Below are 27,869 nucleotides of genomic sequence, written 5' to 3'. Positions count from 1 at the left end.
AAATTTCCTCATCTTTGACCTCACATCTGGGATCATATCTAGAGCATACCTAGACAGCTGGATGAACTTCAGGCTGTACTCCTTAACAGTTATGTCACACCCTAGAGGGTACCCTAGACATGACCGGCACTCGAAAGCCATTTCTGGCCTTCAAACAAACCACCTGATTCAGTCACACTATCATTCAATTACATTCACTCAATGGAGGATTCAATCCTGATCACACTATTCACATTAAGGGGGGGCGCGAAGTCCAAACACTATCAACTCAGCAAAACAAATATATTAAGACTCCTCAAAATAACAGTCCAGCCTCCCCACTCTCTAGTCTATGAAGCCTCTATCAAAATCTAGGAGGTGCCAATGACAAGCCCATGGCTACCAACAATCAAAATACAGGAAACAATACAAAACTATACAGGGAGCTCAACATCCTCCGGAAACTAAGAGGACTCACCAAGTAGCTGGAAATGTGAAGATCTTCAACGGTGCGCCGATTAATGATCTCTAGTACCTATCTCTGCATCATGAAACGATGCAGGCCAAATGGCGTCAGTACGTGGAATTTACGAGTATGTAAAATGACTGAATAAAACAACATCAGAAAAGGATCAACTAACTCGGAAATCTCAACTCATAAAGAAGTGACAACTCACTCAAGTGTCCTAAGTCTAACACGAAATGGTTTAGATGGGACCAATTCACATGCCACTCAACTCAAATTACTCGGAGCACTATCAAGACCTAAATGGGAGTTTCTCTTATGCGACAACCATCACTTATGAGCCAGCGATAGTACAACAATCAGATGTTGTTGCCACGTCCATCCATACCTTGCCAGGGCATAAACGCCTCTTTAATCATGGATTCCATCGATTAGTCAAGTCCTATTATTTCAGAATAATAAAAGGGGAAACATCCTACTTTAACAGTTCGATCCCACGGGAAGCATCCGACTTTAATGGTTCCATCCCTACCTAAGTTGGCAGTGTAGTTTCTGGGGTTCAAGTATGGACTATACTCTTACCCGCTTTGGTGCTCGATACTCCTCCCATGAATCCATGCTCATAAGACTCCCTCCAATCATCTCAAACAAGCCCTCATGGCTAGTTTCATTTAGGACTTTGCCAACTCATCAACTCTATTCTCATTTCAACTCAATCAAGTCATAATGGCAAGTCTCATTTAGGACCTTGTCCACTCGTCAATTCTATCCTCCAATCAACTCAATCAAGCCTACTTTAAGAAGCATTCATAACAATCCCACAAACATAATAAACCAATCCTCTCCTCATTTATCACCTCATTAGGACTCATCACAACTCTAAGGTTTTAAACCAACAATTCAAGAGGAATAACACATTTAAGGAAATTGACACATTCCACATAATCACATGGTTAAGGAAATCAACAAAGCATATTAACAAACCATCTCCATCAACTCATGCTAACGTGAAGGTTTAGAAATTCTTAGCTCAACAACTTCAACACAATAAGAATCAAATTGATAGTAGGAAAGAATCATTTAAACATGAACCATATCCAGAAACTCCATTCTCATGGATATCTAACCTCAAAGAAGAGTAGGGCACATGGGTGGACTCAACCCATGCTTTGAGTAGCCTTACATACCTTAGAATAGATTCTTGAAGAAACCTTATTGTTGGGTCTTCAATGGAAAGCTTGAAGTCTTAAAGCTCTTGGAACAATCTCTTATTGGAAATGGAGAAGAAGAAGAAGAAAAAGAAGAGAGAGGGATTTCTAAGGATTTTTAGAGAGAGAGTGAGGGATTGAAAATGGTCCCAAAATGTGCTAAGGCTAATACATATATAATTTGGGACAATTCCCAAATTGCCCTTTTTCCAAAATTCTGAAAAATAGGATGAAAATGCTTCTGGCGCGATAGTGGCGCGTCGCGCCATTGCAGCGCCAGGTCGATTAGGCCTAAAACCTGCAAATCCATTAGTGGCGTGCCATGCCAAGGACTGAACTACTAAGGTATGTTCTTGGCACGATAGTGGCGCGTCGCGCCCTTACAGCGCCAAGGCCATATTTTCTGGGTTCTGGAAAATAGGCTTGAAAACTTTGCACACCTGATAGTGGCGCACCGCGCCAGGGGCCAAACTACTAAGGCTTGTTCCTAGCACGATAGTGGCGCGTCACGCCACTGCGGATCCAAGCCCAGATTTCCAGCACTTGCACCCCAGGCCTGAAATTCCTGCCGTGTTAGTTCCTCTTGAGATCATCGTATCTTTTAACTCCGAACTCCAAAAATTACATTCTTGGTGGCGTTGGAAAGAAGACTCGATGACCTTTAATTCAATAGGTCGTGGGCTACCCTGATTGTCATCTTTCAAAAGGTTGGGTCGTTAGAAGTCGACCTTTTATACGAACTCATCCTAAAGCTTAGTCACGATAAATCTTTGGGACTTAGCTTGGTCCTAGGTGTCCTTTGTGACCCCACATCGCCTATAACACCACTTAATTTCTCAGGGACTCATCTTAACTCATGCATATACTTTACAATACTCGAGTTCGACCCTATCCGTATACAAGAAGGGTCCAAATCTTAGGGAAAATTTTTTAGGGGTGTTACATTATCTCCCTTTTGGGATCATTCATCCTCGAATAATGAGTAACCAAGAATGGACTCGGGGTACAAATCACAATCAGAATTCAGTCATTCAGCCAATTAAATTCTCAAACAAATTACCAATCAAACTCATAATGCGCAAACAAATTTAAGTTAAGGAAATGGACATTACCTTCAACATTCTCGTCGGTAGGCACGAATAGATATGGATATTTAGATTTCATGTCTTCCTCCGCTTCCCATGTGGCTTCCTCAAAAAATTGATTTCTCCACAAGACTTTAACTGAGGCAATCTCTTTGTTCCTCAATTTGCGGATTTGGCGATCAAGAATTTGGACCGGAACCTCTTCATAGGATAAGCTATCCTTAACTCCAATACTATCAATGGGGACTACCAACGAGGGATCGCCTAAGCATTTTTTCAACATCGAAACGTGGAATACCACATGAATAGAGGCTAGCTCCGAGGGTAACTCTAACTCATAGGCAACACTCCCAATCCGCCTCGAAACCTGGTAAGGACCAATATATCGAGGACTAAGCTTCCCCTTCCTCCCAAAACTCATGACGCCCTTCATGGGTGACACTTTCGAGTATACCCAATCACCCACCTCAAACTCTAAGTTTCTCCTTCTCACGTCGGTGTAAGATTTTTGGCAGCTTTGGGCTATCTTTAGCCTGTCTTGAATGACTCTCACCTTGTCCATGGCTTGGTGAACAAAATCGGGCCCAATCAACTCAACTTCACCAACCTCAAACCATCCAATTGGCGATCTATACCTCCTCCCTAATCCCTTCTAAAAGGATTTCTAAAATTGGGAAGTGAATTGAGCTCCTCTATCTGAGATGATAGACAAAGGAACCCCATGCAATCTGACGATCTCCTGTATATATAATTTTGCATAATCCTCTGCGGTGTCTGTAGTCTTAACTGCCAAGAAGTAAGCTAATTTCGTCATTCTATCCTATAATCACCCAAATCAAATCATATTGTTTTCGGGATCTCGACAAACCCGTAATAAAGTCCATGTTGATCATCTCCTACTTCCATTATGGAATTTCTATATTTTGAGCTAAGCCACACAGTCGTTGATGCTCAACCTTCACCTGTTGGCAATTCGGGCACTTGGAGACAAATTCCGCAATATCCCTCTTCATCCCACTCCACTAATAGATTTCCCTCAAGTCATGGTACACTTTTGTAGAGCCCGGATGAATAGAGTATCTAGAACTATGTGCTTCGGCCATAATCCTCTCTCAAACATCATCGACATCAGGTACACACAGTCTAGTTTGGTACCTCAACACACCATCTCCCCTTTTGGTAAAAACCATTACCTCTTGCTTGTGAATAAATTCCTTCAATCGGAGAAGGACGGGATCTTGGTCTTGCTTTTATTTTACCTCCGTCACGAGTGAGGATGCAGCCCCATCCTGAACATTAACCACACCTTCATCGTTCTCTTCAAGACGAACTCCCAATCGGGCTAATCTATGTACCTACTTCGCCAATTTTCTCCTTCCCTCCTCCACATGGGTAGTGCTACCCATAGACAACCTGCTAAGAGCATCAGCAACAGCATTAGCTTTACCTGGGTACTAGAGGATGCTTATATCATAATATTTAAGTAGTTTGAGCCACCTCCTTTGCCTCGGGTTGAGTTCCTTCTGGCTGAAGACGTATTGTAAGCTCTTGTGATCGGTGAACACATCAACATGCACTCCATACAAGTAGTGGCACCAAATTTTAAGCGTGAACACCATAGCTACCAGCTCAAGGTCATGAGTTGGGTAGTTCTTCTCATGAACCTTAAGCTGTCTTGAAGCATAGGCTATCACCTTTCCCCTCTGCATCAGCACACAGCCCAACCCAATTCTAAATGTATCATAATAGATCACAAAGCCCTCTGTTCCATCAGGCAAAGTCAAGACAGGAGCAGTGGTTAGATTGGTCTTCAATTTCTGGAAACTCTCCTCACAAGCTTCAGACCATTGGAACTTAGCCTTCTTCTGGGTCAGCTTAGTCAATGGTGATGATATAGATGAGAATCCCTCTACAAACCTTCGATAATAGCCGGCCAAACCCAAGAAGCTTCTCACCTCTGTCGGGGATGTGGGTCTGGGCTAATTCTTCACAGCCTTAATTTTCTGAGCATCAACCTGAATACCATCTCCAGATATATTGTGGCCTAGGAAAGCCATTGATGCAAGCTAGAATTCACATTTGGAGAACTTTGCATATAATACCTGGTCCTTCAGAGTTTGCAAGATAACCCTAAGATGATGGGCGTGCTCCTCCTTATTCTTGAAATAAACCAAAATATCATCTATGAAAATAATCACAAACATATCAAGATATGGTTTAAATACTCGGTTCATGAGATCCATAAAAGTTGTGGGGGCATTAGTCAATCCAAAGGACATGACCAAAAATTCAAAGTGGTCATAACGGTTCTGAAATGTTATCTTTGGAATATCGCACTCCCTCACCTTCAACTGATGGTAGCCCAATCTTAGGTCTATTTTTGAGAAACAAGTGGCACCCTGAAGTTGATCAAATAAATCATCTATTCTTGGGAGAGGGTATTTGTTCTTTATGGTGACCTTGTTCAGCTGCCTGTAATCAATACACATTCTAAAGGACCCATCTTTCTTCCGCACAAATAGGACGGGAGTGCCCCATGGTGAGACACTCAGCCTAATGAATCCTTTATCTAACAAGTCCTTCAACTACTCCTTCAACTCCTTCAACTCAGTCGGAGCCATTCTATAGGAAGGGATTGAGATAGGCTGGGCATTAGAAAGAACATCAACCCCAAAGTCGATCTCTTTGTCGGGAGGGACTCTAGGCATATCTTTGGGAAAGACGTCAGGAAACTCATTGACAATCGGAACCGACTCAAGGGATGGAGACTCAATATTGTCATCTTTCACTCGGACAAGGTGCTAAATGCACCAATTTAAGATTAGCTTCCTGGCCCTAAGGTAGGAAATAAACTTACCAACAGGACTCTCCTTCCACTCTATGACAGTCTCATTCGAGAATTTGAACTTAACGATCTGATTCCTACAGTCAACTGAGGCATAACAGATATAAAGCTAGTCTATGCTAAGGATCACATCAAAATCAACCATGTCCAACTCAACTAAGCCAGCTAAGGTATCCCTATGATGAATTGACACAGTGCAATCTCTATAGACTCTCTCAGCTAAGACAGAATCACCGACTGGAGTAGTTACACTGAAAGGCTCAAGAAGACATTCAGGAATTTTATTGAATTTACTAGCCACGTAAGGAGTCACAAAAGATAGGGTGGCACCCGAATCCATCAAAACATAGCAATCAAGAGAAGAGACTCGAATTATACCCATCACGACGTTTGGAGAGTTCTCTTGATCTTGGAGACTACCCATGGCATATAAACGGTTTGTACCTCCCCTCGTGCCTGAAGTAGTGCCCCTCTGATCACCCCTAGTTGGTGGTGCGGTGGTAGAATGCTGGGCTCTGTTTCCCCCTGTTGGACACTCTCTCTGAAAATGATCCATTTGGCCGCATTTATAACAACCAACCCTTCCCGCTCTGTAGTCCCCCAAGTAGAGCCTACCACACTTGCCGCATGGTGGCTTCCCTCTCGAACCTTGACTCACACTAGTCTGGGATTGAGAACCTTGGGGTCTGAAAGTTTGGCGACTCTGTTCCTGCCGATCATACCTGTTCCGCGGCATAGGTGCACTGGCGGTAGATGAGGCATAGTTGGAAGGCCTCTTCTGGAAGAAGGACCTGTTGCCCTTGTTTTGCCTCTGTTCATTCTCACGCCCAACTGATTTTGCCTTTTTGCTCAGATGCTCCTCTCTGTCTTTCCTCTTCTCGTCCTCCACCTGTCGAGCATACACCATCAATATGGAAATATCCATGTCAGAGATCAACAATGCTGCTTTGCACTCCTTCTTCACATGTCTTCCCAATCTGGAGATGAACTTCCTCATCTTCGACTTCATATCTGGGATTATTTCTGGGGCATACCTGGACAACTGGAAAAACTTCAGGCTGGACTCCTTAACAATCATGCCTTCTTGTTTCAGATTCACAAACTCCACCACTTTTGCTTTCCTCAATTCTCGGGGAAAGAAGTGGTCAAGAAAGGCTCCCTCAAATTCATCCCACATAGAAGGTTCAGCATCCTCACCTCTGCCTTGTTCCCATTGGTTATACCAAATGTTTGCCACGTCTTGAGTTGATAAGACACCAACTCAACCCCCTCAATTTCCATAGCATACATAGCTTTCAGAATTTTCTACATCTCATCAATAAAATTTTGGGGATCTTCATCAACCTTAGAACCCATGAATGCCGGCGGATTCATTCTCAGAAAGTCTCTAATTCTGGTGGCAGCAGACGGCTCTTGGGAATTAGAGCTAAGAGTTGGCAAACTCTGGTTACCATTTCGGGCAGCCACTAATTGAGTGAGCATGGCAATCGCTCCTAAAAAAATCTTCCTCTGAAGTTGGTACAGGTGGAGTAGTAGGTATTTGAGGTGCCTCCGCATACCTCGCGGGTCGGCCTCTAGCCCTCGATGGGTGTACCTCTGACTAGGGTAAGGGTAAGGCCACTACGACGCCAAGTCGAATAGGCTAAAAACCTGCACATCTGTTAGTGGCGCGTCGCGCCAAGGACCAAACTACTGAGGCTTGTTCCTGGCGCGATAGTGGCACGTCGCGCCCTTACAGCGCCAAGCCCAAGTTTTCTGGGTTATGGAAAATAGGCTTGGAAACCCTACACATCTCGCAGTGGTGCACCGCGCCAGGGGACAAACTACTGAGGCTTATTCCTGGCGCGATAGAGGTGCGCCTTAGGATCGCCATATCTTTTGACTCCAAACTCCAAAAATTACATTCTTGGTGGCGTTGGAAAGAAAATTCGATGACCTTTAATTTAATAGGTCGCGGGCCACCCAGATTGTCGTCTTTCAAAAGATAGGATCGTTAAAAGTTGACCTCTTATACGAACTCATCCTAAAACTTAGCCACGACGAATCTTTTGGACTTAGCTTCGTCCTAGGTGTCCTTTGTAACCCCACATCACCTCTAACACTTTTCAATTTCTCAGGGACTCATCTTAACTCATGCATATACTTCACAATAATAGAGTTCGACCCAACACGAATACAAGGAAGGTTCGAATCTTAGGGAAAATGTTGGGAGGTGTTACAACGACATTGCAAGGGGTAAGGGTATGGTTGACAGTCTTTTCCAGGCTCCTAGACGTACTGGTACTCATCATGCCATTATGAATTCCTACGGATGCCTCAGCCGGTCTTAAATAGTAAGTAATTACTCTATTTCTGGAAAGACATTGCTTTTTGATTCTTGAAGTTTTGATTGTTAATGAAAACTTTCACCTTATTTATGTAGGTACAACTTGGACAACAAGTTGTGTTGGTTTTGGTTTGATAAAGAAAAAAGAGAAAAGACAAATATGTTAGGCTATCCCACATCGGTAGATAGCAAATGAAACTAACTTTTCTTAGCTATTTAAGGAGCTTAGCTCCATTGTTAGTATCTACACACCAAGTATCAAAATGTATAAAATACATGGTATAATATATTTTTTTTTACCATTGAGGGATTTAGGGATGGTATCTTGGAGGTCTCTTGGGTATAGTATTTTAGGTATTTGGGTGTGTAAGAAAAATATTGTGTATTATATGGTTATAACAATTTTTCATATAGTGAATATTTTTCTGAGTGGTCCGTGGTTTTTTCCGCATTGAGTTTCCACGATAAATCGTTCATATAATGAATATTTTTCTGAGTGGTCCATGGTTTTTTCCGCATTGAGTTTCTACGTTAAATTGTGTGTTATTTTTATTCTCTTTAATTTCTCTATTATTATTTTCTTCTTGAAGGCGGTCTCGAAGGGACGGAAATTAGTGAGTGACTTTTTCCCAATATGTGGTATCAGAGTCTTAGGTGTAGAATAATTCTTCTTAAAATTTTAGTATGCTCTGTGGTTGCAGCTTTGTCTGATCTTCCACATCTGAATAAATTTCTGAATTAGAATTATTATTTTCAAACAGAAGTTTCATCCCTGTAGAGTAGCAAGTGGAGTCTGATTCCGGTGGAGTTTTCTATTTTGGTGGAGTTGCTTTGAGGTACTTGTATATTTGGTAATAGTGGAAATAAGTACAATCTAAAGAGGTTCTGTCTAAGGAAAGACTTGGTATTTAAGTGTAGCCATTGTGATCCACCTCTCTTTCCTAAAAACATATTTAGTGGTACTTTTTCATTGCTATTGTCCATTTATTAGTAATATTAAGCATGTGGGGATAGTATTTGACAAGTTTGGTTAGAGAATGAGTTTTGGAGCTGGTTGTGTGAGAAAATAAAGTTAAAGATGATGAAAAATTATCTGCAAGTGTTGTCAAAATCTGGTGTGCATTAGTTAATAGATGAAGAAGCTTCAGCGGTGGTTCTCGAACTATGACTGTTGTGATTTCTGGCATGTATGATTGCGGTGGGGATGTAGCTTTGGGAATTTTGTGGTTTTCTGTTAACACAAGGAGGGATCAAAAGAGGTGATCAAAGATTCAAGTCTGTTCAAATGGTAAAAAAAAATTGAGGATTTGACTAGTGAAATTTTATAATCTTTGTGGACTGAGAACTTTAATCAACAACTAGTAAATTTGGAAGAGATAGGATTGTAAGGAGAGGTTCGACAAGGGCTCCAATTGTACGATGGGCATTAGCTAATAGGTGATGCCAAGATGTGTGGTGGAAATAATGTCGATAGCTAATGGACTCTCAAAAAATAAACTAGAGGGTGGAAATAAGTTATTAGCGGGTTTTTATTTTCGACATGAGCCGAAACTGAAATTCTTGAAATTCGAAAGTGATTTCAAGTGAAAATTCTTTGATTGGTAATATTCAATCTGAGTAGAGGTACTCTTTATGGTGGAGGTATGATAATTCTTGATATTAGAATTATGATTGTCAGCAACAGACAATGTAAAAGTTGTAGTTGCACATGGTTGGCCGAATTTAGAGTTAGGTGGAGAACTAATTCTATTATGTGTAGCTGGACAACTGTAAAGTCCAACGAACTGCATTTTCTTCTTTTTCAAAGGTGGAGATTTGTTGGTTTTTGTTTGATAAAGAAGAAAAAGAAATGTCAAATATGTTAGGCTATCCCACATCGGTAGATAGCAAATGAAAATAGCTTTTGTTAGCTATTTAAGGAGCTTAGCTTCATTGTTTGTATCTAGACACCAAAATACACCAAATACCAAAATGTATAAAATAAATGATATAGTATTTTTTTACCATTGAGGGATTTAGGGATGGTATCTCTTGGAGGTCTCCTGGGTATAGTATTTTAGGTATTGGGGTGTGTAAGAGAAATATTGTGTATTATATGGTTGTAACAATTTTTCATATAGTGAATATTTTTTTGGGTGGTCCGTGGTTTTTTCCGCATTGGGTTTCCACGTTAAATCTTGTGTTGTTTTTATTATCTTTAATTTGTCTGTTATTATTTTCTGCTTGAAGGCGTTCTGGAAGGGACGGGAATTAGTCGGTTGCTTTTTCCCAACAAGTTGGATGGATCCTACATCGCCTCTGCTTTCATGGAAAAGCTTGTTGTTCACATCACCTAGAACTTCTTGAAATTTCCCAACATCAATGTCTGTTAAACAAATACTTGTCAGAATATTTGGGCTAACATGAGCCGTCTTTTGTGGTTGGAAAAAAAATTGAATTCTGTGTATGTTTCTTATAGGTTCCACTCATCTTGGGTGTCTGGAGAGGCAAAGGTCAAGGTAAATCATTCCAATGTGAGCTTGTCTGCAGAAAGATGGGAACCAAGTGAGTATTTCGTATCGTATATAAGCACTTGATGCTTATCAACAATTTTTAATCAGTTTAAGTCCAACGGGCTCTTACTCACTATGTTTGGACGGTAAAAACTTGCAGCCCCATTATGATGAGTGCTAGAGAATTCGAAAGTGGAAATGCAGGAGAGCCAGCAAAATTGATTAGGCAAAGGTACAGAGAAGTAGCTGAAATCATCAGGAAAGGAAACATGTGTTGCCTCTTCATCAACGATCTCGATGCAGGAGCTGGTAGAATGGATGGAACTACCCACTACACCACTAACAACCAGATGGTGAATGCCACCCTCATGAACTGCGCTGACAACCCAACAAATGTCCAGCTCCCCAGTATGTACAACAAGCAAGAGAACGCCAGGGTCCCCATTAGTCACTGGTAACGATTTCTCCACATTGTATGCTCCTCTTATCCGTGATGGTCGTATGGAGAAGTTCTACTGGGCTCCAACTAGCGAGGATAGAATTGGTGTTTGCAAGGTTATTTCAGAGCTGACTACGTGCCTGAGGAAGCTGTTATAAAGATTGTCCACTCCTTCCCTGAACAATCTATTGGTACAGACACTCAAGAATTCAAAATGAAATTTCTCTATAAATCCTGTTGATGATAACTGATGTGTATCTTTTTGTTCTGATAACAGATTTCTTTGGTGCTCTGAGGGAACGAGTATATGACGATGAAGTGAGGAAATGGGATTCAGGCACTGGAATTGAAGCCGTTGGGGAAAAACTTTTGAACTCTAGAGATGAACCCCCAACTTTCGAGCAACCAAACATGACCCTTGAGAAGCTCCTTGAGTGTGGTAACATGCTTGTTCAAGAGCAAGAGAATGTCAAGAGTTTTCAGTTGGCTATCTTAAAGAGGCAGCACTCAGAGATGCCAACGTGGATGCCATCAACACTGGAACTTTCTAAGAACCTTCACAATTCTCAATGTCGAAACAAGAGGTTGGTTTTTTTTTTCAAAAGCTTTAATAATAACATCGAAGATTGGAGAAAACAACATCTCTAAAAAGTTCTCATTGTTGTGTGGATGCAGGGGAAAAAAGCATGACATGTTAATCGCCCTGTTGCTTGAAGTCTCGATTGATTCAATTTCCAGGAGTGATGATGTATTTTATTTCTTCAACTTTTTTGAGGCAATTTGTGAGGGTAGCTATAGAATGTGACTGATCTGTTTAATATTATGTAAATCAGTTGTGTTCCAGTGTTAAGGGAATACAGACTCCAAATAATCTTTTGTTTTCAGTTTTTATCATTCTTCTGTAATCAACTTCATTTGTAATTTCAATATTTGCTTTGTAAATGACTATCTTTGTGTACTCAAATGTATATGATCTGTAAATAAAGTAAAGCCAATATCGATGTTGCTCAGACTCAGGTGCGCGGGTATCCAATCCAGGTGCGGATCTCAAAGTCGGATTCTTCATCAAGTAGTAGCAATTTCTCGAAACATAACATCTGCATATCAGCTCTAACAAGGTAGTGCAGTTATCTGAAAATCATGAACATTAGGTTCTTAATTGGTTCAGGTGACCTATTGAATTGAAATCGACTATTACACTTTGTTTGGAGGGTTGATAAAATGACTCTAAGAAAAGGGTTTATTTCATATTCTACTTTGATAGTGTTTAACAAAGGCAAAAAAATATTTACAATGAAGTCATAAGTCTACTAAACCAAATAAAAGAACATGTTCTCAAGGGTTGCCTTCAAATTTGCAAGGAAAATTATGATGGAGTGGTAGATGACGCTACATCATCAATTAATGATTTCGGTGCAAATAACTTTCCCGAGGCAAAGTTTTCTATTGGTGAAGAATCATTTGTTGAATAATATGTTAGGAAATTCCGTAATAAAATCATGAAGTGACGATTTGGTTAATTTTGTTGGTTTAACATCGAGTTTGGTAAACAATTTCAAATATTTGTAATACATTCTCTTTTAGTTAAGCAAAGTCATCACTACTCTCATTTATGAGTTATTCTATGATTGGAATAACGCCAAGTATAATAGACTTACCCACTCTTGCAGCCATACATTTTGTTGTCATCGTAGAAGCTTCTATATATTGCCCGTTATTTTGATAGTATTCCTTCCTTCTCTAATAAGAACTATGTTGGTCTTCTTTTTATCAACTTGAATGTGTTCCAGATATGTTCCGTAGTTTAATTTTGATGCAGTATTGCTCAAAACTATGATTCAGTCCGTCAGTATTGCTTCAGCTCTTGCCCTGAAATCTCCGAATCCATCTTGAGCAACAATCGTGTTTGGTGTTTTTGTTAGTTGACTTTCACGATATGATATAATGGCTGACAAAATAGTTATACCAGAAAATAATTACATAATATCCTTTCATCGAACCAATAAAAATTAAATCTGATCATTTCAAGTGACAAACAGATTTAAGGACAAGAATATTAATGAACTTTCTCTCTCATCCGTTTAGTATAACCTTTTTTCACCATTCTTATTTTTTTCTTGTACAGATAAGATCATTTTTCATCATTTTAAGCTTGTACTAATTTTCTTTTAATTTTGTTATGCAATACATATGTGATTAAAAAAAATAAAAACAAATAATTGACAGAGAATGCACGTGTGACACACGAGATGCACGCCTGACTCACAAGATGCACGTACGATGCACGAAAATACTAATTTTAGTCAATATAATTGAGATTTTTACCTAAGGGTTGGTTTTAGGCAACTAATTTCATTATGTCGCCCCGGATCGTTTGTATATTAGTTAAGTTATGTAGACATTAGTAATATATTATCTAGAGTACAAGAATCGAGGACCGAGTGTAGTCACAAAGGGACGTGTAACATGGGCATCGATTGCTAGGAATCCGAATATTGCACCAAATTTTACTGTCAGACACTTCCTAAATGGTGATAAATGGATTCCCACCAATATTCGACACAAAGTAACCCTCTCAATAGAGTAAAGTTGGAGTTTTTGTGAGTATGATTTTCTAGTGAATTAATGGTCATCGATTAGTTGGGCAATATAAAGGCAGCATAATCATAAATTGCTTGAAGACGAAATTTCAAATCAGATAATTATATTCATTTGAAAAAACAAGTTAATGTAACACAGTAACTAGTAGGAACACAATACTCCTTAATGCTGTTCAGGATAAATAGAAATAATGGTATATTGGCTGTAATCCACTTGTCACCACTTATGAAGTGTTTGACGATAAAATGCGATATAATATTTCTATCGCTAGTGACGAATGCCCATGTCACACATCCCTCTGTAACATCACCCGGTCCTCTATTATTAAACTCTAGATAATATGGGAGAACAAAGAATTTATTTGTAAATTCAATCCATCCTCTAGAATTCATCAAGTGGTCAATGCAGCTTTCCATGACCACTATCCTAGAGAATATACCCCATGGCCGACCTAAATATGTTGTGATGTTTTCCATTTTCTCCAAATCTTGGTAGCCTTTGAACCACAAATTTTAAGAACTATTTCAGTTGGAGATTCCTCATGCTCCCTATTTTGAGTTGGCATTATTTTATACTGCTTGACCAATGGAATGCGTGCTTCAATTAAGTTGTTTTGAAACAGATTCAGCCTGTCACCGCAAATAAAATGTATCGTGCCATAAATTTCACAATTCCGGTAGAATTAACAGTTCCTTTTCGTATATAGGGTTTCTTGATACCCATCAAATTAACATCTATAAAAGAAAGACGGATCTTCTTGTACTCTCAATGCCACTGCCTGATGCTTTATCGATCCAGCATCATTTCTAAAGGTTATGCCTTGGACCGTGAAGCCATTTCCAAGGACCCCTACAAATTAAATAAGAACAAAGAATATATATATATATATATATGAAGATTCTATTTCCCGTCATTATTATCAATCGAGATTCGCCCAAAAAAAAGTACAAATAGCAGCCCTCGACCCCCCTAGGGTATGGCCTACCGGCCCGCAGATGTAGGAAGGCGGCCTGCCTGCGATCACTCTGCGTAGATTGACTGAACGCAGAAAACCTTCCACTATCACGCCAACGTTATGGAAGTTCCTGGATCGTGTAAAATAATAGTAGTACCAAAGACAGCACCTTCTATCAAAAATGGAAAATTGGCTGCTATGGGACTTCCTAAAGAAAACTGCAATCGCAGTTTATCAACCACTCACAAGACCACCGAGATCTTCGACTTAGCTCCCAAAGGTAATCCACCCGGCCCTTGGAAAGCATATATCTACTGTACAATGAATAGCTGGGGAATAATCGCTTCAAGGTAATAGCAAAGAGCTCTTCTTATGTCTATTCCTTCTCCAATGAGGAATATGTTGATCTTCTTTTTATCAACTCGAATGTATAATCAATATGTGTCTTGGCTAAGCTTGATATAGTGTTGGACACTATGATCCAGCGCTGCTAGTATTGCTCCAACTATTTTCTTAAAATCTCCTGGTTCATTTAGAGAAACAATCGCATTAGGTGTTTCTATCAGCTGACTTTCACTACATAAAGTGATGGATAAAATAGTCATAGCAACAATCAACAATATTATAATGTTGCGCGGAGACAATTATGAGATGTTGTATAATTCAAATAACTATTCAAGAGGGGTTAATTAATGTAAAGAAGAAATTATAGAAAGATCAGTTGAGCTGGAGGGATGGAGTACTTGTCTATTAATATTAGAGTTTTGTGAAAAAATTCAACTTCTGCTAGTTGAGGTTGATACGTTTGGCCTATATGACTCAATAAGGGTCTTTCGCTAGTTAAGATTGACACTTTTAGCCTAAATGGCTCAGTTAATGGATCCACAGCAGACGTGTTATATGCTCATGGCAAGATATAGGGCACCCTTCCAACACGGGGTTGTACGTGAAATTCCATGTTGCTCGCATGGTTTATATCGGTTATAAGAAACTTCAACCTAAAAGACTTAACTCTATTTTTAGATTTTACTTGATATAATTATTTTATGATTTCAGATAGCATGATTTCATATATGCATCCTTTTCACTATGATTTCGAAAAATATTGTCTCAAATATACATTTTCTTTCAAAAATATTTATTTATGATCTTTCATTGCATTCTTTCTCAGTTGAAATTTACATATAATTGAAAAACTCATTGTGGTCCCTCCCACAACTAATGATACAAATATGATTTCAGCTATTTAGTTTTGTTCGTACATACTTAGTGATGTAGATTCAGGTGCTTAATATCAAGACCCTAGTCAACGAAATCACAGGTTCTAGGCAGCATGTGATGAATTCTCTTTATTTGGGGACTAAAGTTAATATGTAGTCCTAGTATTTTATTTCTATTCATACGTATTGATTAAGAGAAGTAGGGGTCATGTCCCGGCTACATATATTCGGTATTAATAGAGATTTCATAGATAGTCAGTTACTGTATTAAATCTATTTAGTTCAAGTTTCTTTTCAAAATACAGTTGTTGTAAACAAAACTTTGTTCAGTAATGTATTGAACCAATTTATTCCATAATTATGCTTTCGCTTAGTCATTTAGCTCTTATACATGTTTGTATTTAGTTGTTCATGACTTATGCCAGTATCAAGCTAAGGGTTAGCTTTGGACCACTTGTAATTTTAAGCACGGTGTTAATTTTGGGTGTAGTCTCCGTCCATGACAGATATATCGTAATACATCAACAAAAGCTTAGATACAATTAAAGTGCCTCGCCGAGAATTATATCTTCGATACAAATAATCTACAACTTAGATACAAAACAAACTATGAAGAAAAGTCGATAGGTTAATGTAAATAACAATACTATCGTTGTGTTATGTAATATAGTTATATACTGTAGCTATTTATGAAATTTTCTCTTATTATAATTGTTCAATAAATATGATTACTAAATACTAAAGTAATAAAGAAAATATAAAATTTACCTGATTAATGGTCATGCTATCCAATAAAACCTTGTATATAGAAATCCAATACCAATAAATCAATTTTGTAATTGTGTTATTAGTTACTGTTTGATTTGGAACTCTTCTAAGTTAGAGGTTGCTTGAAAGAAGGTTCGATGTAAAACTTGCTAAGGCAAATTACACAATGTAATGTGATGAAAGAGTTGAGTGATTTTAGGTAGGACTAGAAACTCTTACTTTTATTCTTTTATTTATTATTTTACAACATTGAATACTATAAGACTTACATTCACTATTAGGGCTATTTAAAATGTAACACTCCAAAAAATTTTTCGTCAAGACTTGAACCATTCTTCATATGCGTATAAACTCGAACTGAATGGCTTCTAATTGTATACATGAGTTAGGATCAATTCCTAAGTATTTTAAGAGTATTAGATGTAGTTTAGGGTCATAAAGGATCTCTAACACCAAGCCAAGTCCAAAGAATTTCTATCGGCTAAGTTTTCGAATGAGTTCGTATAAGGGTCAACTTCAAATGACCATATTTCCTAGAATATAATGAATTGGTGGCCAATGACCTATCAACTTAAAGGGGCTGATCTTTGAATAGGAAAAAGTCATTGAGTCTTCTTTCCAACGCCACCAAGATTGCATTTTGTGGAGTTCGGAGTAAAACGTTATGCCAGTTGACAAGAGAGGTGCGCGATAAGTCCGTGACGTGGACCTGGCACGGACTTGGCCAGCTTTTGCTTCAACTTCTGCAAGTTTTCATATTCTTTTGGAAAGGGCATTCCAGACTTTTCCCCACCTATCTCAAGTATAACCCTAAAAATTTTGGGACTAAAAATCAGTTCTCTCATAATATCCAAGGAGGTTTTCCTCTCCTTTACCTTAGGAGATTTGAGATAAAAGACTAGAAAGGAGAAGAAGAGTTAGGATTCAAAATCTTCAAGCCATGTTCTTGGTTTTTGGTGAGATAATCTTCATTCCAAGTATGTAAGGCTACTCACAACGTTGTATTAATTTCATCCACGTGCCCTACATCTCCATTGATTCGAGTTGAGTTGAGTTTTGAGGTTCCATGAGTTGAGTTCTTGAGTTATCTATAATTTCTATTGAGTTTTTTATATATATAAATTAATATGTATTAATGATGTTCTTGAGTTGAGTTTTTTTGAGAGTATGGATTCATGTATTTATTCACATGTTTTATTGCATTCATTGAGTTGAGATTGTATCAAATTTAAAAAGAAGAGTTTAATGATAATGATTGTTGACTTGGAGTCCTGATGAGTCATGAATGAGTCTTGAAAGGATTGCCTAATTGAATGAAGTGATGATTGAAATTGATTGAGTTTTGAAAGAAGGTCCAATGAGACTATATTGATTGAGTTTTGAAAAGAGTCCAATGAAACTAAATGAGTTGATTTGAATTAAGTCCTAAAGAGACTAAATGATATTTTGAGTATTTTACTCACATGATAGATATGAGCATATTGAGTCTTGGGAGGAGTATTGAGCACCGAATTGGGTAAGAGCATAGTCCATACTCGAATCCCATGAACTACGTAGCCAACGTAGGAAGGGATTGAACCGTTAAAGTCGGATGTTTTTCCTATTTCATTGTCCTGAAATGATAGGACTTAATTGATTGATGGATCCATGATTGATTGATTCGTTCATACCCTGGCAAAGTATTGAACGGACGTGGCAACAACATCCGTTTGTTGTACATCACTGGCTCATAGGTGACAGTTTTCGGTTAGAGAAAATCCCAAATTGAGTGGATTGTGGTTGATATGATTGGTTTGATTGAGATTGTAGATGATTGAGTCGATTTGAAAGACATTTCTAAATTCTGATTTGCATACCTGTTGAGATGAGTCCTTTGAGTTTATTATTGAGTTGATTGAGTATGATGTGATTGGTTTGATTGACATTGTAGATGATCGAGTCGATTTGTAAAATATTTCTAAATTCTAATTCACATGTCTATTGAGTTGAGTCCTTTGACTTTATTTGTTGAGTTGAAGATATATGATTGGATTAGAGTTGATGGTATATGATTGGATTGGATTGGATTGGATGGTATGTGATTGAATTGAATCGAATTGTATATGATTAGATTGGATTGGATGGTTGTGATTGGATTGAATCGGATTGTATATGATTGGATTGGATTGGATGGTATATGATTGGATTGAATCGGATTGTATATGATTGGATTGGATCGAATTGTAATTGATTTGATTGAATTGGATTGTACATGATTGGATTGGATTGTATATGATTGGTCTTTATATAAAATGTATTCTTACTTTAGACTTATGACACCTTGATTGAGTCTCTTTTATCTTTCTGACATGAGATATTTGAACCGATATTATTCTATCTTGACGCATATTTTATTCTGTCATATTACATATTCGTACATTTCACATACTGACGTCCATTTTAGATTTGCATCATTTCATGATGCAAAGACAGGTTTAGGAGATCATCAATAGGCACACCGTTGAGGATCTGTTCACACTCAGCATATTGGTGAGTCCTCCCCTACATTTGGAGGATACCACTTATGTTATTCTTGCGTTGAGTTTAGTCTTTTCATTCTGATTTGAGGTAGCCATGAACCTGTCATTGGCACCAATTAGATAGTAGTGATAGAGGCTTCATAGACTAGATAGTGATGGATCGATTGAGTATTTTTTTTTCTTGAATTGTTCTTGTCAGACTATTTAACGACATAGATTGAAGTTCAATTTGTTGGCCCATGACCTTTCTTCCTTGAGCTAGATTGTTGATTGGAATTGCCCACTTAATTACCTTTTTTAATTTAAGTCTTCCGCTGATTGAATAAATGAACGAATGTGTGATCAAGTCAAGTGGTTCGCTTGGGAGCCAGTAATGGTTTCTGAGTGCCGGCCACTTCTAGGGTACCCTCCCGGGGCGTGACATAAAATCTATCCAAAAACGATAAGTCAATCACAAAATTGACTTATTGGCTTATTGCTATTGGGTTATTGGATAAACGATTAGTGAACGGATTAGAATTTTATAATTAATGGCTTATCGATGTGGGAAAGATTACTAAATTTCCTTATCGAATAAACTATTAACCCGTTAAGAGCTATCATACTTACACTTTTATCCCTAGATATATAAATTATAAAGTATATATTATATTATGATTTAATCCAAGCCCCATTTAATATTTTATCATAATATGTTATTGTTAACCCTATACCTAAAGAGGCAAAGCCCGTTTAGTTTTTAGTTGTATGAATTATTATATTACTATTATTAATTGTAAAGAGCAAAGAATAAAGCTTTCGTTCTTCTGTTTGCTCAATTGTTCTATGTTTTTAGTTTAGGTGCTTCTTAAATTCCTATTAGTTACAGTACTCCTAACATGTTGCAACGGAGAATTCGTTCTTACATATTTAAGATTTTAGAGATCATCAAAACTTAATTAGTAATAAAGTCCTCTTTTTTGTAGTTGCCAAAAAAAAAACGCTAATAATTTAATACAGTGAAAAGAAGTCATTTTATTCAAGTTGCATTCATCGAAAAAAAAAGAAGGTATCAAGAAGGTTAGCTGATAAACTGTCCAATAATTGTTAATCCGTTATCAAACCAACATATATCTTATTGATTGACTAGTGAATATTCAAAAATCGATAATCGATAAGTCAAACCATTAAGCATAATTGTCCTATCGATCCGCCCAATAAGCAGTCGCATTCACTATATAAGAATGTTTTCTACCATTTGAAGAAATATAATCAATGAATTGTTTTGTTTCCATCACTAGTAAAGGAAACCGAATCAATCAGATATGATTTTGAATGGAATATATTTTTAAAGAACATTACATATGTGTTGCCAGCATTAGATTTATGTTATTAAAAATGTACTATGAAATGGTGATAAAAAATCAAGCAGACTACTAAAAAAAAATCTTATTAAATGTAATACGGAGTATTTACTAAGAAAAAGAAAATTTACATCAATAAAAATTTTAGCTTTCATAATATTGGACATGTACTAGTACCGAATCATCACCATCTAAGTGATCTAATCAAGCTAATAAGGTCAAAAACAGAGCATGGAGTCCACTGGCATGAGAATCAAGCGAAGTAGAGACATAAGAGGATCCAAAGAAAATAAGCAAGGCGACTACTTCCATTCCTCTCCTTCGATAGTAATATAAGAAAGAAGATGAAAGAAGGCATAAGGTCATGTTATAAACTCACACCTAATTTTTTAAAGTTATAAATATTAGAAAGTGCATGAGAGTTACAAATGTAATTACGAATGAAAATTATGGAGTTCCTCCTTAAATAATTATTGATCATCTTAAGAGAATTAAGAGGGTAACAAATTAATAGAATTAAGAGATACGAAAAAGGCTTCAATTGTTATTTAATGGGTAAAAATGCTCTTTTCTTGAACACATTTTATTCTTAATAAAAATATTACTTTTAAAAAAAATTCTATTCTTGTTATTGTCACGCCCCGAGAGGGTACCCTAGACGCGACCGACACTCAGGAACCATTTCTGGTTCCCAAGCGAACCACATAGCCTGATCACACATCCGTTCATTCATTCAATCAGCAGAAGACTTAAAATAAAGAGAATATTTGGTGGACAAATCCCAAATCAACAATCTAACTCAAGAAAGAAAGGTCATGGGCCAACAAATCAAACTTCAATCTTTGTCATTAAAATAGTTTGACAAGAATAGTTTGAAGGAAATAAAATGTTCAATCAACCCATCACTATCTAGTCTATGAAGCCTCTATCACTACTATCTAATTGGTGCCAATGACATGTTCATGGCTACCTCAAATCAAAATGAAAAAAAAAAACTAACTCGACGCAAGAATAACATAAGTGGTTTCCTCCGAATGTAGGGGAGGACTCACCAATACGCTGAGTGTGAATAGATCCTCAATGGTGCTCCTATTGACGATCTCTTAAACCTATCGCTGCATCATGAAATGATGCAGGTCCAAATGGACGTCAGTACATGGAATGTACGAGTATGTAATATGGCAGAATAAAATATACCTCAAGGAAGAATAACATCGGTTCAAATTTCTCAAATCAGAAAGATAAGAGAGACTCAATCAAAGTATCATAAGTCCAAAGTAAGAATACATTTTAGACAAAGACCAATCACACACCATACACTCCAATCCAATCCAATCATGTACAATATAGTTCAAATCCAATCACGATCGGTTCAATCCGGTCATATACGATCCGATCCAACCCCAATTATATACAATCCGATCTGATCCAATCACATACCATTCTATTCAACCCAATCACATATCACCTAATCCAATCCATCACACATCATCTAATCTGATCCAATCGTACACAATCTAATCACCTATCATTTAATCCAATCCGATCATATACAATCAACTCAAAGGACTCAACTCAATAAATATGCAAATTAAATTATGCAATGTTTTACGATTCAACTCAATTATCTACAATCACAATCAAACCAATCATATCATGCACAATCCACTCAATTCGGGAGTTTTTCTAACCGACAACAATCCTACCACCTATATATAGGTGATGCACAACGAGTCACGTCGTTGCTCCGTCCGTTCATACTTGCCAGGATATGAATGACTCAAACCCATCATGGATCCGTCAATCAATCAAGTCCTATCATTTCAGGACAATGAAATAGGGAAACATCCGACACGATACAATTCCTTCCTACGTTGGCGGCGTAGTTTATGGGATTCGAGTATGGACTATGCTCTTACCCAATTCGGTGCTCAATACTCCTCCCAAGACTCAATATGCACATAGCTATTAAGTGAGTAAAATATTCAAAATACTCATTTAGTCTCATCGGACTCTTTCAAATCAACTCATTTAGTCTCATTGGACTCTTTTCAAAACTCAATCAAATCTGACCTCATTGGACCTTCTTTCAAATCGACTCATCTCAAATCATCAAACTCTTCTTTTTAAAATTTATACAATCTCAACTCAATCTCAAAAATTGACATTTCAAAGTAAAAATGCCCAACTCATTTATACTCCAAATACTCATGTTCAAAAATAATTAAAAGACTTCTCAAACTCAACTCATTCTTAAACTCTTTTTAAATTATAGATGAAAATAATCATTCTTTAAAACTCAAAATAATGTATAAATAGTTTATGCAAAAATGCTCACAATCATTTATTTAAAACTCCTTCTCAAAAGATCATTTATTTTGAGAATGCTCATAAGACTCCAATCCAATCAAATTATGCAAATCACATATCACATAATCACATTAGACTCCAATCTACTTCATCACACAACATCCTCATAAACATAACCTCTTCATTCACATCATCGTCAAATATCATCATTCACATCATCATCAAACATCGTCATCACATCATCATCAAACATCTACTCCAAAATCCTTATTTAATTCCACATTCCATTTATAGCAACAAAAGTGACATTCTAGCTCTACCAATGTTTCAATCCTTTTTATGCCATTCACATTCATAACTATTCCAATTCATTCTTTTCATTCCAATCAACACATATACACAAACCATCCATCTCAAACTCAAGACAAATTATGACCAAAAAGAAATTTCATCTTGGGTTCATGTGAATGAATACATGAATCCATACTCTCAATAAAACTCAACTCAAGAATATCGTCAATACCTATAAATCTATATACAAAGATACATTTGTAGTCAATAATATAAAAGTTGACTATTTAATAATTCAAGTCATGAAATCATCCATCAATTTTTAGTATATAAAGATATTCTAGGGTTTAGGAAAAATTTCAAGAAAACCTTCCTAGAAGGTTCAAATCTTTCACAACTCCTATCCAACACATACATGGGCATATGGAAGAAATCAATCCATATTTTAGATTAGCCTTACATACCTTAGAGTAGATTTTGAAGAAACTTTGTTGTTGGGTCTTCAATGGGGAGCTTGAATCCTTGAATTTTTGAGGGCAAATCTTGTTGGAGATGTTTGGTAGAGAAGAGAATGGAGATTAGAGAGAGGCACAAGACTGAAAAATATGGTCCAAATAATCCAAGGCTAGAGTATATATAATTAGGGAAAAAGTCCAGTTTGCCCTTCCTAAAAATCTGGAAAACTGGGCAAAATTTCCTTCTGGCGCTATAGTGGCGCATCGCGCCACTACAGCGCCAAGCCAAAATAGGCTTAAAACCTGCACATCTGATAATGGCGCATCGCGTCAAGGACCAAACTACTGAGGCTATTTTATGGCGCTATAGTGGCGCGTCGCGCCCTTACAGCGCCAAGCCTAAGTTTTCTGGGTTCGGGAAAATAGGCTTAGAAACCGTGTAAGCCTAATAGTGGCGCATCGCGCCAGGGACCAAACTACTGAGGCTTGTTCCTGGTGCGATAGTGGCGCGTCGCGCCACTGCGGTGCCAAGCCCAGGCTTCCTGCAGTCACAACCTAGGCCTGAAATTCCTGCAGTACCAGTCCGTCTTAGGATAGTTATAACTTTTGACTTCGAACTCCAAAAATTACAATCTTGGCGGCGTTGGAAAGAAGACTCGAAGACCTTTAATTTAATAGGTCATGGGCCACCCAGATCGGCATATTGCAAAAGATATGGTCATTAGAAGTTGACCCTTATACTAACTCATCCGAAAACTTAATCGATTGGAAATCTTTGGGCTCGATTTGGAGTTAGAGATCCCTTATGACCCCTCACCACATCTAAAACACTTCAAAACTTAGGAATTAATCCTAACTCATATATAAAATTACAAGTCACACGGTTTGAGTCTACACACACGTGGAGAAATGCTCGAGTCTTTGCGAAAAAGATTCTGGGGTGTTACAGTTATTATCATTTAAAATTACTTTAACTAATAAATAAATAGGAAACAATTTTTTTTTCTTCTTATTCTCATTTTATCAATTAAAATAGAATACCTACGTATGCATTTTCAACTGATAATATATAAGATTATAGTAAACCCATCATTAATTTCATTTGGGTAACAATAAAAAAAATCTAATAAAATAGAAAATATTTGTATTTCTTAATCAATATCGAATTGAAGTAGGATAAACATTTGCTACTAAACAAAATTATTATTAGGAAAAAATATGTTTAAAAAAATAAAATAATATATTTATTTGGGGTAAAGACATTTTGACCCATTAATTAACAATAGAGACATTTTAAACCAAACTATTTACGATAAAGACATTTATGCAGGTATTAGTTATGGAGAAATTTATTATTCATGTATTAGTTATTCCACCTTTCACCTTGCATAAAATAATACATAAATTCTCTCATAATTTATATATGTATTAGTTATGCAAGTTTCTAAGCAAATCAAACACAAACTTATTTTTATACATAATTAATTTACCTCCTAATTAATTAGCTACCAAACATGGTACCATTTATGCAGGATTTAAAATCTGCAAAACTCAAATTCCAATTAGCTACCAAACAACCCGATCATTTTTGTTCAATTTCACAAACTTGAAGAGCATTTTTATCCTTTTCTCTTTAATATATAACACATAACATCAATCAAATGTGTGATTTATTAGCATGAAATTAACTAAAAAACAAATCGGGATTCATAGGGAGTAATACCGTAATGATCCTGAAGGTTATTTTTAGAAATTTTTGTAAAAAGACTATTTTACCCCTCTCAGTAGTTTTTTCAAGTCATATTTGATTGATATCTATCATTGTTCCCATAGTTTTCTTGAAAAGTTGAGATTTTTGGTAAACTTTAAGTTTTAGAGGTTTAGAATGACTTAAAAGTGATATTTTAAAGTTTCGAGTCTCAGAATGAAATTCCGTTGATGCCACCAGTTTTGAGACGTTGAAATTTATCTAGGAGAGTTGATGAAATCATATTTGAGGTCATATCGCAAATTTGAGGGGTTGAGTTGGAAATATTTGAGTTTTTGGCCATAGGTTCGACTTTGGTCAACATTTGAGGATCAGATGCTCGAAATCGAATTCTGATGACTCCGTTGGATTCGAAGGGTGATTTTAGGACTAGGGAAAGTTCCAGTGTATTTTTTCTAAAGCTCCGAGGGCATTTTTGTCTTTTGAAGCATAATATTAGTTTATTTGTGAATTTTTGGTTTTCGTGTTAAGGAGGCCTTGAAATCGAATTCCAATGATTCTGTTGAGTCCGAAACATCAGGTTTAGTAGGGTTGCATATATGGTTTGTCTGTACGGGGTTCCAAACAAATCACGAGGGTCATTCAGAGGATTTGAGACTTAAGGAACATTACTATCATCTGGTGCCTGAGAGTCCTTCTCCAAGTTCGCGGAGACTTGCCTGCGTTTGCGGAAGGACAGTTGTCCCTTCTTGTCACGACCCAATTTTTATCAGGTCATGATGGCACCTACTATAAACCACCAGTAGGTAAGCCAACCCGTAAATCCGGAATGTCAAGTAATGGGTTTGAGGGCGAAAACTACACGAGAGTAGCGAATTATAAAAGTAAGCAGAATGAATAAGCGAAAGTAAACCAAAACATGATATAAACAACTAAAGATCCCTCCCAGAACCTGGAGGTCATAAGTACAGAGCTTCTACAAAATAAAAGACGAGTACAAGTCCCGAAAGTGGATCGAATATATATATACAACAACTGGCTAGTCTAAAAAAGCAAAGGATGGGTCATCCATACTGAAGGAGACAGAAGTGATCCAGAAATGCCAAGTGCTCACCTGGTCTCCGAATCTGACTGCAACAGACTCGATCTATTCGTGATGGTAGTTGGTTCTCGGTCCTGCATCACGAAAGTAGATGCAGAGTGTAGTATGAGTACCAAGACAACAGGTACCCAGTAGGCATTATAGGCCGACTGAGCAAAAAAGGTGAAAATAATATGAAAAAGAGGAATAAGCCTAAATAGGAATCAACATAAGTATCACAAGGGAAAAGTGTACTATCTATGAGAACAATAGCTAACTATACCCAACTGGACCCCCATAAGCCCAGTCGGGACACTCATGTGCAAGTTAAATAAAAATCCAGATGAACCCTCATAAGCTTGCCGAGTATACAGAATAGCTATAACTATCAAGGCTGGGAACCAAGAATCTGCGATGTCAGGAACCGAAGTACTGTATCATTTCCAAACCTAAAATCTCCAAGAGTCAATGAACTAGCGATGCCTTAGGGGTCGAGGCCAGGACTAGGACCCAGATGCCTGCCCGAATATCCAACGTGGCCAAGGTTGAGACTGGGTACCCAGATTCTCTCTATAATACATCAGTGCGGTCGAGGTCGGCATTGGGTACCCGAATGTTCGCCGTAAAACATTGATATAATTGAGGCCAGGACTGGGTACCCGGATGCTTGTCATACTAGCAAGCTGGCAAAGGTCGGGGCTGGGTACCCGGATGCTCTCTAATAATTTAGAACGGTGGCCGAGACTGGGTATCGGGATGCTCACAGATAATTTATCCCATGGTGCCGAATATTCTTTTTTCCAACCACATAACAACAGTATCGACAATCTCCTCCCCAATGTTTCAACTGATATACCGCTAAAACTTAAACCAAAGCTGAAGTCAAACGATCACGAAGTCTAGTATAGTCGATGCACCTCAAAGTCATGGTTATACCGAGTTATGGATGAGGGTGTTATTAAGAGCAAGGGTATCGCCTAGCTAAGGCCAACTACCAGAAACTAGCCCGCTACTCCATTCTATAAGGATCTAAGTCCGCTGGAGCGATGCCAGGGAAACTAAAGCAGGTTTACAACCTATACTAATTCCAACATACTCCACAATATAAGCAACATTCTCATTTAACTCTTCTTATAATACTAACAAATAACGTTAGGACACGCATACTTCCACATACTCGAAAAACCCGATAACAAGTCTAAAGCATGATTTCTAACACCTAAGATATACCATTAAGCTACCCAACCAAAATTCCAACTATTTCAACATGCTTTCATACATTCTAGCTCAATCTAAAGAAAGGAAAACTGTAGCCTACCTGTAGGCTGAACACGCGAGCTCCAAATCACAGTGCCAGAGTCTTTCCCTTCCGATTGGTCTCTGAATGCTGTCATGCTGTCAAAAATAAAGGGACAATATCGATATGGTCGTTTAGACACTAATTTCATAATTTTTAGAGATGGACTAATTTTTGGGTCTAAAATGGAAATTGTGGCTCCACATCTGAAATTCTGGAATTGACCCCAAAAATACATTCTAATTACTATTCTCAGCTTGTGTTCCAAATAGGAACATAATTCACACATAATCACAGCCCCAACACGATCATGCAACAAAACTCGGGTTCCACCTAAGATAATGGAAAAAGACAACATTTTAGGGGCAGCAAATTACCACTAATAATGAACCCCCAACCCAAACCAATAGCACCACGATGATCCTACCAAAAAAAACCACAATTTAGCCCAAAGAATCACTAAAATCGGAGTCAAAACGAG

At 37.6% G+C, this 27,869-nt stretch overlaps 2 pseudogenes; one reads left to right on the top strand and one right to left on the bottom strand.

The window, feature by feature from the left end:
* Window positions 1-7,811: 7,811 nt before the first annotated feature.
* Window positions 7,812-11,391, top strand: LOC129877060 (ribulose bisphosphate carboxylase/oxygenase activase, chloroplastic-like; annotated as a pseudogene).
* Window positions 11,392-13,548: 2,157 nt separating this feature from the next.
* On the bottom strand, window positions 13,549-27,485 carry LOC129875668 (pectinesterase-like; annotated as a pseudogene).
* Window positions 27,486-27,869: the final 384 nt, after the last annotated feature.

This window comes from Solanum dulcamara, chromosome 12 (assembly GCF_947179165.1).
Source record: "Solanum dulcamara chromosome 12, daSolDulc1.2, whole genome shotgun sequence".
NCBI classification, from domain to species: Eukaryota; Viridiplantae; Streptophyta; class Magnoliopsida; order Solanales; family Solanaceae; genus Solanum; species Solanum dulcamara.
This window is presented reverse-complemented; position numbering and strand designations above follow the sequence as displayed.